The sequence below is a fragment of the Marmota marmota genome, unplaced genomic scaffold, assembly GCF_001458135.2.
Source record: "Marmota marmota marmota unplaced genomic scaffold, marMar, whole genome shotgun sequence".
In the NCBI taxonomy this organism is placed as follows: Eukaryota; Metazoa; Chordata; class Mammalia; order Rodentia; family Sciuridae; genus Marmota; species Marmota marmota.
The window spans coordinates 15,042,616-15,059,913 of record NW_026000016.1 but is presented as its reverse complement, the minus strand read 5'-3'; positions in this window follow the sequence as shown (position 1 = coordinate 15,059,913).

Sequence of the window (17,298 nt, the reverse complement as noted above, 5' to 3'; positions counted from 1 at the left end):
TGGCAAGAATCTCCTGGCCCTAATGATGCCCCTGGTCTCTAAAGCTGATAAGGTGATTTGAGCAGGATGGTTAAGGCACACACCAAGCTTTTAATAACTAACAAGTTATGAGTTAGGTGAGAGGACAGAAAAAAAATTATACAATTTTTTAATAGCTATCAGGGCATGAGTTAAGGCATTTGCCTTTGTCCCTATGGTGGTCTCTCTCTCTCTCTCTCTCTCTCTCTCTCTCTATATATATATATATATATATATATATATATATATGTGTGTGTGTGTGTGTGTGTGTGTGTATGTATGTGTATGTGTACATATATATTTCATATATATGTATAAAATGCTTTCTTCTTGAATTCTAAGCATAAGCACTTTCTCTTAGTATATAAGAGCCAATCTGGCTAATTATAACCATATTGAAAATGGAAAAAGCTGAAGGAGAGGATACAAACTTTTTAATTGAAGGGCAATGGCTTACTGGCCATAAAACAGACACCTTAATTCTTTTCACTTCCACATACAAATTAAGAGGAATTTATTCTGATCAGAAATGGATCCAAAAGAAGCTTGGAACTCACATCTCCCACTGCAGATCTTTCTGGAGAATTGCCCTCTGGAGAGTTAGGCTTCCTAGGGCATGGTGAGGTTTTATAATACAGATAGCTTTGGGTAGGGGGTGTAGCTCAATGTAGAACACTTTCCTCGCCTACTCCTGGATCTCTGATTTGATCCCTAGCACCACAAAGAAAAAAAAAAAAAGGTAGCTATATCAGCTTTGAAAAGCAAAAAAAAAAAAAAAAGGCTGATTGCCCTCACCTGTGTTGGAGCGTCAGGTCTATAAAGATGATCTTGGGGGCTTTTGAAGAAGAGGAAAATTTTAAAATCCATAATATAATTAGTTTTTCTCATAATGGTGTAGAAATGGCTGTTGTCAGTTTCAGAGAAAAGATATTGCATTACTTGATTACTGGGAATTTATCAGTATCTATGATACTTAAATCTTTGCTTCCTCAGAGATTAGAGAGGCAGGATAAGAAAACTGATTTGGCAGTCTGCCTTCCTTGCTTAGGACAATGAACTTAAGATTGGCAGAGATATTTAGGGCTTGTGTACTCTGCCAGCTCAGGAAACTTTTCTATTTCTTCTTCTGTACTACTAAAGACCCTGGGACTTTAAGGAAGATTTAAATACAAGATTTAAAAATGACAATTAAAATGAAGAGAATGGTTGCAGGTAGCTCAGTGTAGCGCACCTCTTCCGCATGCTTGAGGCTCTGGGTTTGAAGCACAGCATAATAAATAAATAAAATAATAATTTTTTTTCAATAGTACCTTCCTTGGACTGTTTGGAGTTGGTGATTCTGTGGTACCTGGTTAGAAAGGCCCAAGATATTCTAATTTGATGGGGATCAAGCAATAGATGATAGGCCTTAGGCAGTGATGGGTAAGGAGCTTCCAACCAAGTCAATCTCATTTTCAGGGATTAAAGTGGGTAGAGTGCTGCTCAACTGCTGCACAGCCAGAAGCATGTTGTTCTACATATCCCCTCAAAGTGGCACTTCCTTTTAGTCTTTAAGACACTTAAAAGGGAACTTTGAAGACATTGCTTAAAGTCTGATTTATTTGTTTTACTCCTGATTTGTTTTTCATGATTCATTGAGATCCTTTAAGAACTCCTATGGTAAAAGATGGATATACAGTATGATCAAAACAGATTTGCTCCCTGTCCACTGGGATCTTGCAATATAAATAGGGGTAGGCCAAGACAGTCAGTAAACAAATAGATAATTACAAATTAACATTAAGGATTTAGAGGTTAAGAACAAATGCTCTATAAGTAACTTAGCAAATCCCTGTTTAAAAATAAAAATAAAAATTTAAAAAGGATTAAGAATGTTGCTCAGTGGTTAAGTGCCTCTGGATTCAATCCCTGGTTCCAAAAAAATAAAAATAAAAACAAAAAAATCCAAAACAAATGCTCTAATATGGGGAATGGTCTTTTTGTTTTGTCTTCTGTTTTGAGGGATTGAACCCAGACATTTGTATTTCCTAAGAATGCGCCTACCACTGATATACCCCCAGCCCAGAATAAACTATTTTAAAGTGGGTGTGGTCAACAGAAGCCTCTCTGAATACCCTGATATTTCATGATGAGAAATGCAGGTGAGAAGGATTCAAGCAAGCAAAATATGTTAAAAAAAATTGAGCAGAAGGAAAATCATGAATTAAAGTTAGGAAGACAAGAGGTTTATTAATAAGAACAAGTGATAAAAGAAGTTCTGTGCCCCAGAATCTATTACCCTAATTCCACAGCATTTAAGATCCTAGGAACTCTCTTTTAATATTTTATATTTCCATTTTTCACCTGTTTTCAATATAACAGAATGAAGAATTAATTATTTAATATCTTTTAAGAACTATCTGATCTTTGTAATTATTTATGTAGCTCAGGTATGATTCAACTAATGGTATCAAATGGGGAAATAGAAAGGAATGTAATCTTCTTGGTAGTGCCTTCAGATTAAATAGGTGGGCTCTTCTTCCCTCAACATTTCCCCCACTCCTATAATTCTGATTGGTATAAAGTCCTTGTATTTTTACTCTCCTCAAAAATGACTGGAAAGGATCACTTCAAGGGATTGGGGTTGTAGCTCAGTAGTGTACTTTCCCATCACACATGAGGCCCCAGGCTGGATCCCAAGCACTATGGAAAGGGGGGAAAACTGTTTGAGTCATCTGTTACTTCTGCCCTTGTAATTCTACCATAATAAATTAAAATTTCCTCCATCTGCTTCTTTTGGTGGTAGTAATGGTGCTGGGGATTGAGCTCAAGGCCTCTGAACTTTTTAAATGATATGTTTTCAAAATTGCATATTAGAATTAGGAGAATTGGTCTTAGAGAAATTGAGTTCAAATCTTGACCTTATTCTTTATTGCCAGGGTGATTTTGGGCAAATAAATCTCTGTGAGGTTCAATTGCTCCATCTGTAAAATAAATATGATGGTAACTATTTAATAAATGCAAACATTTAATTAGATTATGTATACAAATGGCCTAGCAGATATTTGATGCTCCATAGTTGTTCAACAAAAATACAAGAGCCAGTTATGTAACTCAAGTATTTCCAGGCCTTTTACAGCCAAGCCCCCCTGAAAACACAAAAGGAAGAATTGTTAATTCACCCAAGCTGAGGGAGCCTGCCAGGCATGAAGGCTCAAGCTTTGTTGCTAGGTATACTGAACTATTTTTAACAAAGACCCTATACTTATGCCATCCTCAGATGAATGCCAAGGGGTAAGTGCTTTTCTGATTGGTCCAGTGATTTTCTGCCCCTAAATGCTGGATTTCATCCACCACAGCCTCGAGATGTGGGCCAGGAGAGGAGATCAAGCTCAGAATCATTGTGCCTAGAATCCTTACCAGAAGATTTGGGCTGAACCCAGCTTTGTGTCTACTTCAGAGATGGAATACTCATTCATATTTATTTTATTTTTTTAAGAGAGAGAGAGAGAGAGAGAGAGAGAGAGAGAGAGAGAGAGAATTTTAATATTTATTTTTTAGTTTTCGGCGGATCAACATCTTTGTTTGTATGTGGTGCTGAGGATCGAACCCGGGCCACACGCATGCCAGGCGAGCACGCTATCACTTGAGCCACATCCCCAACCCCTCATTCATATTTATCTAAGAATTCCCAGGATAGCCTGTCAACAAAGTGCAGACATGAATCTGTCCCAGATACTGTGGATATGAAAGGTTCTTCAGCATGAATTTTATGAGCATGACCTGGTATTATAAATCAATGTTTCAGCAAATGAATGAACAAAATGTGGTATATCCATATCATGGAATATTATTTATCAATTAGGAGGAAGTATTGATACATGCTGCAGCATTCATGAGCTTCAAAGACATTATGCTAAGGGAAAAGAACCAGAATAAGAATCATGACCTTAATCTTAATTTCGTTTGTGTGAAAGGCTCAGAAAACTAAATTTTATAGACCAGAAGGTACACAACTCTGTAAATATACTAAAAATAACTTAAATAAATTTAGTAGTGGACTGAGAGTCTAGCTCAGTGGTAGAGCACTTGTCAAGCAAGTGTGAGGCCAAAGGTTCAATGCTCTTATAATCTAATAATATCACTTTTGAACATTCCTGCATTGTCTCACAAATGAGCTGTCATGAGACATAACATATCCAAACTGTAACACCTAGTCTTCATTCCTTAGAATATTTGTCTTTGGAATTTAGTTTAGCTTTCCTTTTGGACCCAAGAATACAGTTGAATTTGGTCATCCAGGCCAAAGCAGCAAAGCAATTAAATTTAGGCCATTTCTCATCAGGAGATCGGTGCCTCTAAACTGAGGTTCAGAGAGTATTATACTTTTTAAAAATTAATGGTTTATAGAGGTATCATTTACAAATCATAAATTCACCTTTTGTGGGTATGTATGTGTGTTCACACACACTGGGGATTAAACTCAGAGCCTTGTGCTTGCAAGGCAAACACTCTACCAACTGAACTATATCCCCAGCCTGAAATCCTTTATATATATATATTTAGTTGTGGATGGGCACAATACCTTTATTTTATTTGTTTTATGTGGTACCGGGGATTGTACCCAGTGCTCCATGCATGTTAGGCAAGTGCTCTACCACTGAGCCACAACCCGGCCTCCTAAATTCACCTTCTATATGTATGTGTGGTGCTGAGCATTGAAGCCGTGGTTTTGCATATGTGATTGATTTTTCAGAATATTACACTAGCATCCAGTTTCCATTTGGAAATCTATGTGCTTCTTGGGAAGCTGACTCCACCCCCGTCTAGTATCTAGAGTGAAATATATGATTTACTATAGAAATATTATTGCAAGAATGGGCATGTGACCTCTATTAGTCAAATTGGAATGGATCCAGGTCAATTGTTAGAAATGATTGAAGAAAATTTAGGGTGATGTGGTAGACATGAAGCATGAAATGCTAGAACTCCACTCAATGCCAGGAGGAAAGCTAGTCAAAGTCAAATATGACCTCTGTGGGGTAAGATGATAAAGTGGTAAGGTGACATGATTAGATTATAAGACCATTGAACCCTTGGCCTCACACATACTAGACAAATGCTCTATCATTGAACTAGGATAAATCATGAAACTATGCCTGAAAGCTGTTATCTTAGGCACTTTAAATTATGTGAGTAATAAACTCCTTTCATTATTTAATATATTTAACCTGGGATTTATATAAATATGTAGATACTCTGTATGAAAGACTCAGTATTGTTAAGATGTCCATTCTTTCCAATCTAGTCTTATAGATTCAACACAACCCCAATACCAGGAAACTATTTTTGTAGCTATTGACGAGATAGATCTAAGGTTTATATGAAAAGGAAAAATCAAGAATAGTCAACACTGAAGAACAAAGTCAGGGGAGCTATCAGATTGTAAGACTTATTACAAAGCTATAGTAGTTAAGACACTGTTATATTGGTAAAATAGACATATATGGCTGGGGATACATCTCAGAGGTAGAGCATTGACTAGTATGCTCAAAGTTCTAGGTTTGATCTCCAACACTATATAAAAATAATGCAAGGACAGATACATAGATCACAGACCAGAAGAGGGATACCAGAAATAGAACCACACACATATAAGTAACTAATCTTTGACAAAGGCTGTTCAGTAGAGGAAGGATAGCCTTTCAACAAATTATACTGCCCAAATAGACTTCTATATGTAAATAAATAAACAAAATCACATTTTCTGGATGAAAAACTGATATTAGATTTTTAGACTTTACTAAAATTTCTCTGAGTTCAATCCACAAATCCCCAGTACAAAACAAAAACACAACACAACAAAAAAACTTAACACAAAATAGAACAAAACAACAATAACAACATGGTAGAGAATGTGATTGGCATGTACAAGGCACACACATACATACACACAAACAATGGAAAATAAAATTTCTTTGTGAAAGACACTGTTAAAAGAATCATAACACAACTCACAGGGAAAAATATTTGCAAAACTTATATATATTATGTACTTGTATCTAAAAATACACCTCCTATAACTAGAAATTAAGAAAATAGCCTAATTTAAAAATGGTCCAAAAGTCTGGGGTTACAGACATGCACCACCAGACTTGACTGAGTGATTCAATAAGATATGCAGATGGCAAGTAAGCATATGAAAAGATGCACATCATCATTTGTCATCAGGAAACTACAAATTAAAATAACAATGGGGCATCACTACACATTAGAATGACTAAGATCTAACACACAACACTAAATACTGGCAAGTATGTAAAGCCAGAGAAATTTTCATTCATTCCTTGTGGGAATGCAAAATTTTATAGTCACTTTGGAAAAAAGTTTGGCAGTTTCTTACAAAGTTAATCATAGTCTCACTATACAATCCAGCAATATTATCCAATTGGCTTGACAACTTATATTCACACAAAATTCTGCAAAAGAATGTTTATACCAGTTTTATGTATAATTGCCTAAACTAGAAGAAACCAAGATGTCTGTCAACAGATAAATGGATAAGCAAATTGTAGTATACCCATACAATGGAATATATTATTCAATGATAAAAAGGAAGCTATAAAAAGACATGGGGTAACCTTAAAGGCATATTGCTAAAGAAAAAAACTCAGAATAAAAAACCTACATATTGCTTGGTCCAACTATATGACATTTTGGAAATTATAAGATTAGAGACTGTAAAATGAACATTGGTTTTCAGGGGTTCTTGGAGAGGGGAGATGGATGAAAAGGTAGGATCCAGGGGATTTTTAGGAGAGGTAGAATACATTTTATTTTGTTTATTTCTTGTGGTGCTGGAAATCTAACCCAGGGCCTTCTTCACACAGGGTAAGCAAGAACTGTACTACTGAGCTACACCCCCAATACCTAGAATGTGTTTTATTTTACTGTAAGTCAAATCTAATTTACACTTTCCTACACAAAGCTAATGTCCTATGAACACTTTATACTGTACTTATTCATTATTGTATACTTCAATTTACTCACAAAATGATTATTGAGAACTATGCAACATGTTAGGCATGGTTTTATGGCAAACTACTCAGTATGCCTCTAGGCATTTCTTATTGAAGTTTATTTCTCTATTTAGTTTAGCATAAACTAAATAGAGAATTATTATTATTATTTTAAGCTTATTTTATTATTATTTTAAGCTTTTCTTAGTTACCTAGTGCTCTGAAAATATATCATGATACCTTCCCCTTCGAAACTCACTCACTCAGTCAAGTGTGGTGGTGCATGTCTGTAACCCCAGCAACTCAAAACATGATGCAGGAGGATTGCAAGTTTGAGGCCAGCCTCAACAACTTAGCAAGACCTATCTCAAAACTTAAACATTTAAAAAAGGGCTGGGGTTATAGCTCAGTGGTAAAATGCCCCTAGTCCCCTAGGTTAAATTTCCAGTACCAAAAAAAAAAAAAAAAGATTAAGTAAAGTAATCCTCTATTTTTCACTTGTGTGCACTTCCTCTGTAATTTAATATTTCACCATATAGTACAATTATTTGTTCACATCTCTTCTGGAAGCTTTAAGAGTTGAGGGATAATGGTTGCTAGAATTACCTTGTAAATTAAAATTACTAGCCAGAGAAAAACTTTCTGAAAACACAAGATTCCAAGATATAACACTTTTTTATTGTTGCTTTTGTTTTTATATTGAGCTGGAATCTTGCTATGTTGCCCAGACTGGCCTCAAACTCCTTGCTGCCTCAGCCTCCTGAGTAGCTGGAAATATAGGCACATGCTGCGTATCTGACAAACATTGACTTATTGTAAAAACTAAAGTTTTACAAAATCCAATTAAGTGACCAACTAGCATGGATTATAAGAGACTCAAGAATTAGGTTATATGTATATCTTGAACACAGGAACATGGCCTTCCTCTTAAAGTTTTGGAATCATTGACAGAGAAATTTTAAATGGAGTTGAGGGTTTGGACAATAATGTAACATACCAACCAAAATCTCCTATTAACAGACATAATAACTGTTTTCAAAAGAACTCTCTGGATCCATTCTTTTTCTTTTGCTTAGCAGATTGTGTCTTTTAGAGCCGTTTAAAGTTCATAGCAGTATAGTGCAGAAAGTACATGATTCCCACATATACGCCCAACCTCCCAAACTTCCCCATTATCTGCATCTTTCACTACAATGGTGCATTTGTTATAGTCAATGAATCAACATTGAAGTACAAAACTTTCCTCAGTGAGTAAGCATCTTCTCAGTTTCAAAAAGATTCTAAATATTTAGAAAAGTCAAAATCATACTATAGTTATGTGCTATGTAACATTTGTTCCATTTACTAGAGAACTATATCCCCAGTCCTTTTTGAAAAAAGAAATTTACTTATGTCTTTGCATGTATGTGTGGTGCTGGGGATTGAACGCAGGGCCTGAAGTAAGCTAGGAAAGCACATTACTGCTGAACCACACCCTAGCCCTTTCTTACTTATTTTTTATATATAAAATACATTAGCCTATTAGAACTTCAGCCTTTTAACTCTAATATGCAAAATTGATTAATTGATTTAGACTTGTGAGCTTCACTTGAAATCTTCCTAAGTTGGAACATTTATGTTGTTTTATATCTCATTTTATTTAGAAGTTCTATGTGGTCCTGTATGCTGGTATATGCCTATATTCCTAACTTTGTGGCAAGAGGAATACAAGTTCCAGGCCAGTTGGGGCAACTTTGTGAGATTCTGTCTCAAAGTGATAGTGATAAAAGAGGTAGATATTGCTTGATGGTAGAGCACTTGCTTAGCATGTGCAAAGCCCTGAGTTCAATTCCTAGCACCACAAAAAATATATGGAGTTATTACATTTCACATTTTTAAGAATTACCTAATACTCAGATAGGTTTTTTAAAATTAAGTTGAAATATTTTGAAGGAAATAGAAAATATTAAATTTACCAATGAAGTTTAAAGATTAAGGGCATAAAGTTTGTAAATGACCCCAGGTGAGCATTAATAAGTGGTCCCCTAGAATTGACAATGAACAGTTGTTCAAAATAAAATAAGAATATTGGACTCCAGCCCAGTGACCCATGCCTAAAGTCCTAGCTGTTTAGGAGACTGAGGCAGGAGAAATATTTGAGTCTAGGAGCTGGAGAACAGCTGGACAACTTTACAAAATCCTGAATTAAAAGAAGAAAAGAAAAAGAAAAAGGAAAAGAAAAAAGCAAAATCCAGGTAAGTGGGACATTAGGAAACTGTGAGAGGAGAATCACAAGTTCGAGGCCAGCCTCGGCAACTTAGCCAGATTCTGCCTCAAAATTAAAAAAAAAAAAAAAAAAAAAAGGAGAGTTGGGAAAGTAGCTAATGGTAAAGAGCCTCTGGGTTCTATTTACAGCAAATCCCTGCCCACTCTGCAAAAGAATATTATGTTAAGGAACTAAAAACTTTAGGAACAACTAAAGGTTTGAATTTGTGACTTTAATCTATTAACATAAATTTTTAAAAATCTAAGTAACCTTCTTTGTATATACACAATTGACATTCTGGGGCTGGGGATACAGTTCAATGGTTTAGCGCTCGCTTGGCATTCGTGTGACCCAGGTTCGATCCTCAGCACCACATACAAACAAAGATGTTTTGTCCGCCAAAAACTAAAACATAAATATTAAAATTCTCTCTTTCTCTTTAAAAAAACACGCCCACCAATCCACATAATTATTAACTACAAATATACTGAAGGATACGTTGCTTTTTAAATGTGTTCTCTGCTTTCTCTTACTTACAAGGATGCTCTTAAAGCTACCTGGAAAACTGTTCTGTTTCTCTACCACCATCCTTTTTTGCTGGCCTAAGTCCTACTCCTCTCCAGATTGAGGTTAGGAGTCACTTCATCCAAAGGCTCATTTCAGACTCTACATTAGCACAATCTTCTCCAAATGTGCTCTCAGGACTCCCAAACTTGGCTTACTTGATGGCACTTATTTTATGGTACCTACCTCTTTATCTTATCTCTTATCTCTCCCTCTTTCTCTTAGATGCTGGGGCTTGAACCCAGGCCCGCATGCATGCTAAGCACGTGCTCTATCACTGAGCTATACCTCCCCAGCCCTTTGCCTTTCTGTCTCTCTCTAGATAACAGTTATCTAAGGATAGGATAATGTCTTCTTTACCATGGAATCTCAAGGACCCCCATGTGATATCTGGCATATCATAGGTATGCAACAAATTCCTACTGAATGAATTAATGTACTTCTTATTTACATTGCGGTAATGCCAAAGTCATAAGAAAGGTTAGTATACTTTATGGGCCCTGCCTATAGTATATTTCATATAAGAATGTAGCAAGAAGATAAGTACAGAGTAAAAGATTATAAGTAAAAGATTATATGTACAGAGTAAAAAATCATACAGAGTATGATTAACTGGGAGAATAAATGGCAAGAAGTTTAGAGAGGAGAAAAAGTGTTTCATGGAATGATTGGAGATGACCAAATGAAGACCTTGAAGCTTCATATTTCCTCTTTAGTATTTAAACAATTCTAGGCAAAGGACATTTTTGCCCCTGGGCAAGGCACTGAATGATTTATTTAGTATCACTCTTTTCCCAAACAAGAATGACCATAACAAAGAGAATTTTGGCAGATTGCCTTATGACCTTCATTTGCAACAAGTCCAAAGCTTGTGCTTTCTATTGATTACTATTGTTTAGCATTCAGTTCATATCTGATCACAAAATTAATATAGGCAGACATGAGATTTCCATTTTTAGAAACTGCATAGTAGCTTTATTGCAGCAGGTGGATGACAGAGTTCCTCCACAAGCTACTTTGGGAATTTTTGTACTTGAAAAACATGAAACAGGGCTTGCTTTTAAAGACATTTAAACACATACAATTTTATTCAGATCTTATATGCTTACACAGTGATTTTTAAGAATCAGATATTTTCATGTATAGAATCAAGACATGTCTAAATATGTCTCTTAGAATATTGTTCTGGTCAGCTTTTTCAATGCTGTGACCAAAAGACTGACAAGAACAATATAGAGGAAAAAATAGTTTATTTTGGCTCATGGTTTTAGAGGTCCAGTCTGTGATTGGCTGACTTTATAGCTCTGGGCCCAAAGTAAAACAGAACATTTTAGTGAAAGGACATGGCAGAGAAAGGCAACAAATAGGAAGCAGAGACAGACAGCTCTGTTCACCAGGGACAAAATATGAACCCCTAAAGCACACCCCCAGTAACCTATATCCACTAGTTGCACATTACCTGTCTATAGTTACTGCCCAGTTAATTTATATCAGCTCCCATAACCTAATCATTTCACCTTTCAACATTCTTGAATTGTTGCACATATGATTTTTTGGGGGGACACTGGATATTAAAACCATAACAAATGTTGACCTGGGACTTTTATCAGAAAGTGGTTATTAAGTTGGTGAGTGTGTAACTAAGTGGTATAGCACATACTTAGCATGTATATGGCCCATGTCAGCACTGTAAAATCCAAAAGTTATTAACATAATCTCCCAAAGGGCTGAGAATGTAGCTTAATAGCAGAGTGCTTGCCTAGCATGCACAAGGCACTGGGTTCAACTGCAGTACTAAAAACAAACAAAACTCTAGCAAAGAACTAAGTTTCCCATATGTAAGAAGCTATTTTTGTTTTGCTATTATTACTACAGATAACCATCAGACAACAGTATCACTTCTGATCATATATTTGATTTATTTTCATAAAAAAAACTTTGTATGCCTAACATATATTGCTACAGATAACATTCTTATACCTGAAAAGAGGGTACTTAGAAAAATTAAGACTCCAAATAAATGTGTCAGGGAAAAAAAGTAAATTGTTGTACACAGACCAGAACAACTAACTGTAAATATAGCAATCCTTACAGACTAGAAAGCCCTTCTGAAAGTGATATATTTTGCGGGATTGCAGTAAGGAGGGTTATGAATGTTTGTGGGAGGCAGTTCTGAGCAGAAAAGTCAATAAAAAACAAGCACTGGAGTTTGGGAGTGGGCGAGGTCGACAAAGGATGCAGTCAGAAGATGGCCTTGGGCAGAATAGAGATTGGGCCTTGTGTAGGAGGGCAGAGGGTCAGAAATATATGCAGATGCCAAGTGAATCAATTCTGTATGAAGTAGGGGGATGCTGACACAAATAAGAAAAAAGATGCGGGACAAAATAAGAATGTATCAAAACAAGGGTGAAATTATTAAAGCAGGTGATCTGTGGCAAAGGAAGAAGGGTCAGAGGTGAGCAGTGGGAATAAGGTAGGGAATATGCACAAAAAGGACATTTATTTTGTAAGACTGATGCTGTATATTATTTATTTACAGAACAGAGACTTATTATCTATTTAAATATACATAATTCTTTAGAGAATAGCGATAGGGGTTCAAGAAGAGCAGACAAATAATTAATATTAAGGAAAACAATCACAAAGTGTGAAAATAAGAAACACAAATATTTTTCAGTGCCATTGATATATTGGCTGAGATTTAGGAGCAATAACAAATCAAAACAAATTACTTCAAGGAAAAAATAATCTTATTTTGGTGGATACAGGAAATATGGTATGATATGCCCTGTGAAAATTTATCTGTCTGTGGTACAGGAGATCAAATTTAGGGACTCACATATGCATGTACTCCACCACTAAGCTATACCCCTAACCCTGCCACTTAGTAATTCTGTAATGCAAATAAATAAATAGGCACACACACATATATAATGTATTAATTGATTTGAAATTATTAAAAGTATAACCATCTCGTATCAGTATATATCCAGATTTAAAAAATACAGCTCAAGACTGGGTCTGTAGCTCAGCGTAGGATGCATGCTTAGCATGGATAAGTCCTTGATTTAGATCCCAGAACCAAAATTGTGTGTGTGTGTGTGTGTGTGTGTAACAGATATAAAGCATGAAAATACCGAATATACTTTGGCATCAAAATTAAAAAGAGCTCATTTAGTTAACTGATGTCCTCCTATAAGCTACAGCATATGAGCAATCCCCATAGTCTGTATTGAAGGATCATATGCAGATCATTTATATTCAAAATGTCAAATGAAGCTACCTGAGTTGTTAAGGAGAGAAGCAAATATTAGCTTCTTTCTTCAATTTATTTGCTTATGAGAAATGAGGCTTAAAATATTGAACAGGTTTGTAGTTGTAGCATGGTAGCATGCTTTATAAGGAAGTTAGTTTAAGAGCCTAAAGAACTGAAAAAAAAAAAAACATACCAATTGGCAACAGACAGAAGTATTTTTTCCACAAAAAGAGTATATTGTTATTTACAAAAGAGGTACCTGGGATTTTGTTTTCCTTCAGTGCTGTAAAAGTTCATATTCAATCAATAGTGTTTAACTGTCATTTTCAGGGGTTTTATTGTACTGATGGCTTGGACAAAATTTACAACTGTTCAAATCAGACAAAATTTAAAATTATTGTGATTTCTTGAATCACCTTTGGAATAGAACTGTGTTTAAATCTCTTTAGTTACCTCTTCTTGCGGTAGCTTAACAGTTGCTATCTTTGTGGCACAGAAGCAGATGATGAAGCAAATTCATGGTTAATGACCTTATTCAAGGTCAGTAAGTAAATCAGTTTCAGTCCTAGGGCTAGACTTCTAACCACAGAGTCATTATGTGCAGGCTGTCTCCTGAGCTGGTGTTGCCATTAATTGACCCTTTAAACTTGGAGTTTCAAATCTGGTTTAAAATTTTAATGTAATGAAAGTATAAAAATAGGATCTAACACACACACACACACACACACACACACACACACTTTATCTATTTTGCAGCATTGTTTAGTGCTGAGTAAAATCTGGAAAGCTTCAGATTGATACAAATCCAGGTTGTAGAAATGTGTTTGACCAACAGAATATTGGAGTGTTGAAAACTTTGGTTTAAAATTAGTTGTCAACATTTAGAAGTTAGGAGTTTCACATAGCTGGTTCTCTGGCTTCTTTTAAAAATTTTAAAGGACTTGGAGAAACTGCTCTAACTCCCCAAACTGTAAAAATTCCCTGGAGCACAGGCTGGGGGTATAACTCAGTGGTAGTATACCACTACCCCAAATGAATAATATAAAATAAAATACCCCTGAGTCTGGGTAGCAGAGCCCTCTTTCAGTGGGCATAGTTGATCATTGTTTGCACAGGGCTTCTTTATCATTTATATTAAGTGCCTTGCCTCTATAAGCAAATGAGTGGAGGGATCTAGTCATGTTACCAAATTAGAATTTCCCATAGTTTTCAAGACATTTTTGGGTTTGTCATTTAAAGCCTTTACAACTTATCTATTTTATCTTTCTCTATGTCCTACCATCATCTTCCAGTTTCCATTGCAAACCAGGAAACTTTCCCTTTATTTTAATACACCATTTCCTCTTCAAAATACTCATTGTGTCCCTGATATTCATGATTTCATGTGTACTCCCAATTTCCCTTGCTTAAAAGGGCCTTCTTGGGACTGGGAGTGTAGCTCATTGGTAGAGTATGTGATCAGCATGCTCAGACTCCTGGGTTCCATCTACAGTATTACCAGGAAAAAACAAAGACTGGGGTTCAGCTCAATGGTAGAATACATGTCTAGAATGTGTAAGGTACTGGGTTCAATGCCGAGCACTGAGGTTAAAAAAAAAAAAAAAGCCTTCCCCAGAATTATTCCTCAGGGCAAATCAGCTCCAATATTACTTTGAGTAAAGACTTCCCAAATTATACCCACCTTCATCCTATTCTCACTTTTTCAACTTTGATCTTTTATCACAGCACCTAGCAACTTGTTTTATGGTAGTTTGGATACTTATTTACCCCTTGCCCTGTGTTATTTCTATCTTTTACCTCAGGATCTGAATGTCTTCTCTACCTTCTGCTCCATTTGACTTTTGATAGGGTAACCTTACTTTTTTAGTTTTTTCCTCCTCCTCAAGATCCTCCCCCTTCTTTCTCCCTGTTAACACAAGTACTATTGCTAGGCTGGCACCATGGCCCAACCAGCTCAACCTACCAAAAAAGAAGAATTAGGACATGTTTATCTGAGTTGTTGATTCAGGAGCCCTGACACATATCTTTGGAAACATGAATATATTTGTTATAATGCACCAATTCCTAACCATGGGAAGCATGGCATAGAGAAAAGAAATACAGATGCCTGGTATCTAGTGTTCAATTATTGTCTATCTTATGCAAAGTTGACCCTTTGCATCTGTGGGTTTCACATTTGTGCATTCAACCAACTTTGGATCAAAAATATTCAGGAAAAAACTGCATCTACGTTGAATAGGTGCAGATTTTTTCCTTATAATTATCCCATAAACAATACAGGATAACAATTATTTATGTAGTATTTACACGGCATTAGGCATTATAAGTAATTTAAAGATGATTTAGAGTATATGAGAGGATTATATGCCAATATAATTATATGCAAATACATCATTTAAAAAATAAGTCTGCAGATATTTATATGAGTAGTTTATATGCAAATGCATCATTTTAAAAATAAATCTGAAGATATTTGTGTCTAAGGAGTTATAGATCAAGTACCATAGAAAATCAAGGGAAAACTATAGTTAGGTTGAAATGCTTGAATGCTGTTCATAGATACTATAAGATTCTGTTTTTTCTTTGTATTCTTCAAAACCAACAGTTTGCATGAAACCCAACAAGTTACCTTGCTTAATTTTATTTTGTTTTTAATGAACATATGAAGCCCAAAATTTATGCAGAGACCTGAAAGCATGGTGTTTTCATTTTCTTACTTGTTTGTAGGAGGAAAGTTGTGGTCAAGACCATTGACAATGCAGCAGAATTTCATGCTAGGTGTAGTCAAGGAACACCCTGGATTTATCTGAAACAGTTTAAACGGCTTGTTATACAACAGGTTCCTTCTTGAAGACAGGGGTACTTGCTTGAAGGAAATATAGTTTTTTTTTTTCATTGTTGGGAATGGAACTCAGGGCCTCCCATATGCTAAGCAAGTTCTCTACTATTGAGCTACACCTCCAGTCCCTAGGCTATTTTACTTTTGGGGGGGGGGTAGTGGGTACCAGGGATTGAATTTAAGGGCACCTGACCACTGAGCCACATTCCCAGCCCTATTTTTTTAATGTGTTCTACTTATTTGTACATGACAGCAGAATGCATTTCAATTCATTGTACACAAATGGAGTGCAACATGTCAATTCTCTGGTTGTACACAGTATAGAGATGCACCATTCGTGCAATCATACATGTACCTAGGGTAATGATGTCCATCTCATTCCACCATCTTTCCTACTACCATAACCTCTCCTCACACCCCCCTTTTGCTCAATCCAAAGTTCTTCCACTCTTCCCATGCCCCCCTCATCATAGATCAGCATCCCTTAATCAGAGAAAACATCCACTCTGTCCTATTTTGTATTTTATTTAGAGACAGGGTCTCACTGAGTTGCTTAGTGCCTCACTTTTGCTGAGGCTGGCTTTGAACCTGCGATCCTCCTGACTCAGCCTCCCAAGTCACTGGGATTATAGGTGTGCACCATTGCACCTGGCTCCCAAAGCTGTTTTTGATTCCTGATTTTCTACAATGTGAGCGTAGATAATTGAAATAGTGTAGTACAGTTGCTACTACCAGGTAGCAGAAATTTAAATTAAAATTCTAATTTCAAAAAAGACACAAATTTCTTGCTTAAAACTCATCAAAATTGCTTCTGAGAAATATCATAATGTGTCCCTGCTCTTAGCCTTACTCACAAATAAATATATAAATCAAAATGAAGTGTTCTGGGGCTGGGTTTGTGGCTCAGAGGTAGAGCATTCACCTAGCATGCATGAGGCACTGGGTTCTATCTTCAGCACCAATAAAAATAAAATAGAAATATTGTGTCCACCTATAACTAAAAAATAAATATAAAAAAATGAAGTGTTCTGGTTTCTAGTTAAGTCCTGGCTTTAAATTTTTTAAAATATTTTTATTCATTGTTGATAGATCTTTATTTAATTTATTTATTTATATGAGGTGCTAAGAATTGAACCCAGTGCCTCACACATACTAGTGCTCTACCACTGGGCCACAACCCCAGCCTGGCTTTAAATATTTATGAAGCAGACTATGGGAAATTGATACATGAAGTCCTGGTTAGTGGGCCTAGTTGTAACACAACCCAAAACACTTCAGATGTAAGCCTGGCATGTAAGAAAGAAAAGCGTGGTTGGGTAAGGAGCTCAGTGATAGAGCATTTGCCTAGCATTCATGAAGCCCTGGGTCCCTAGCACCA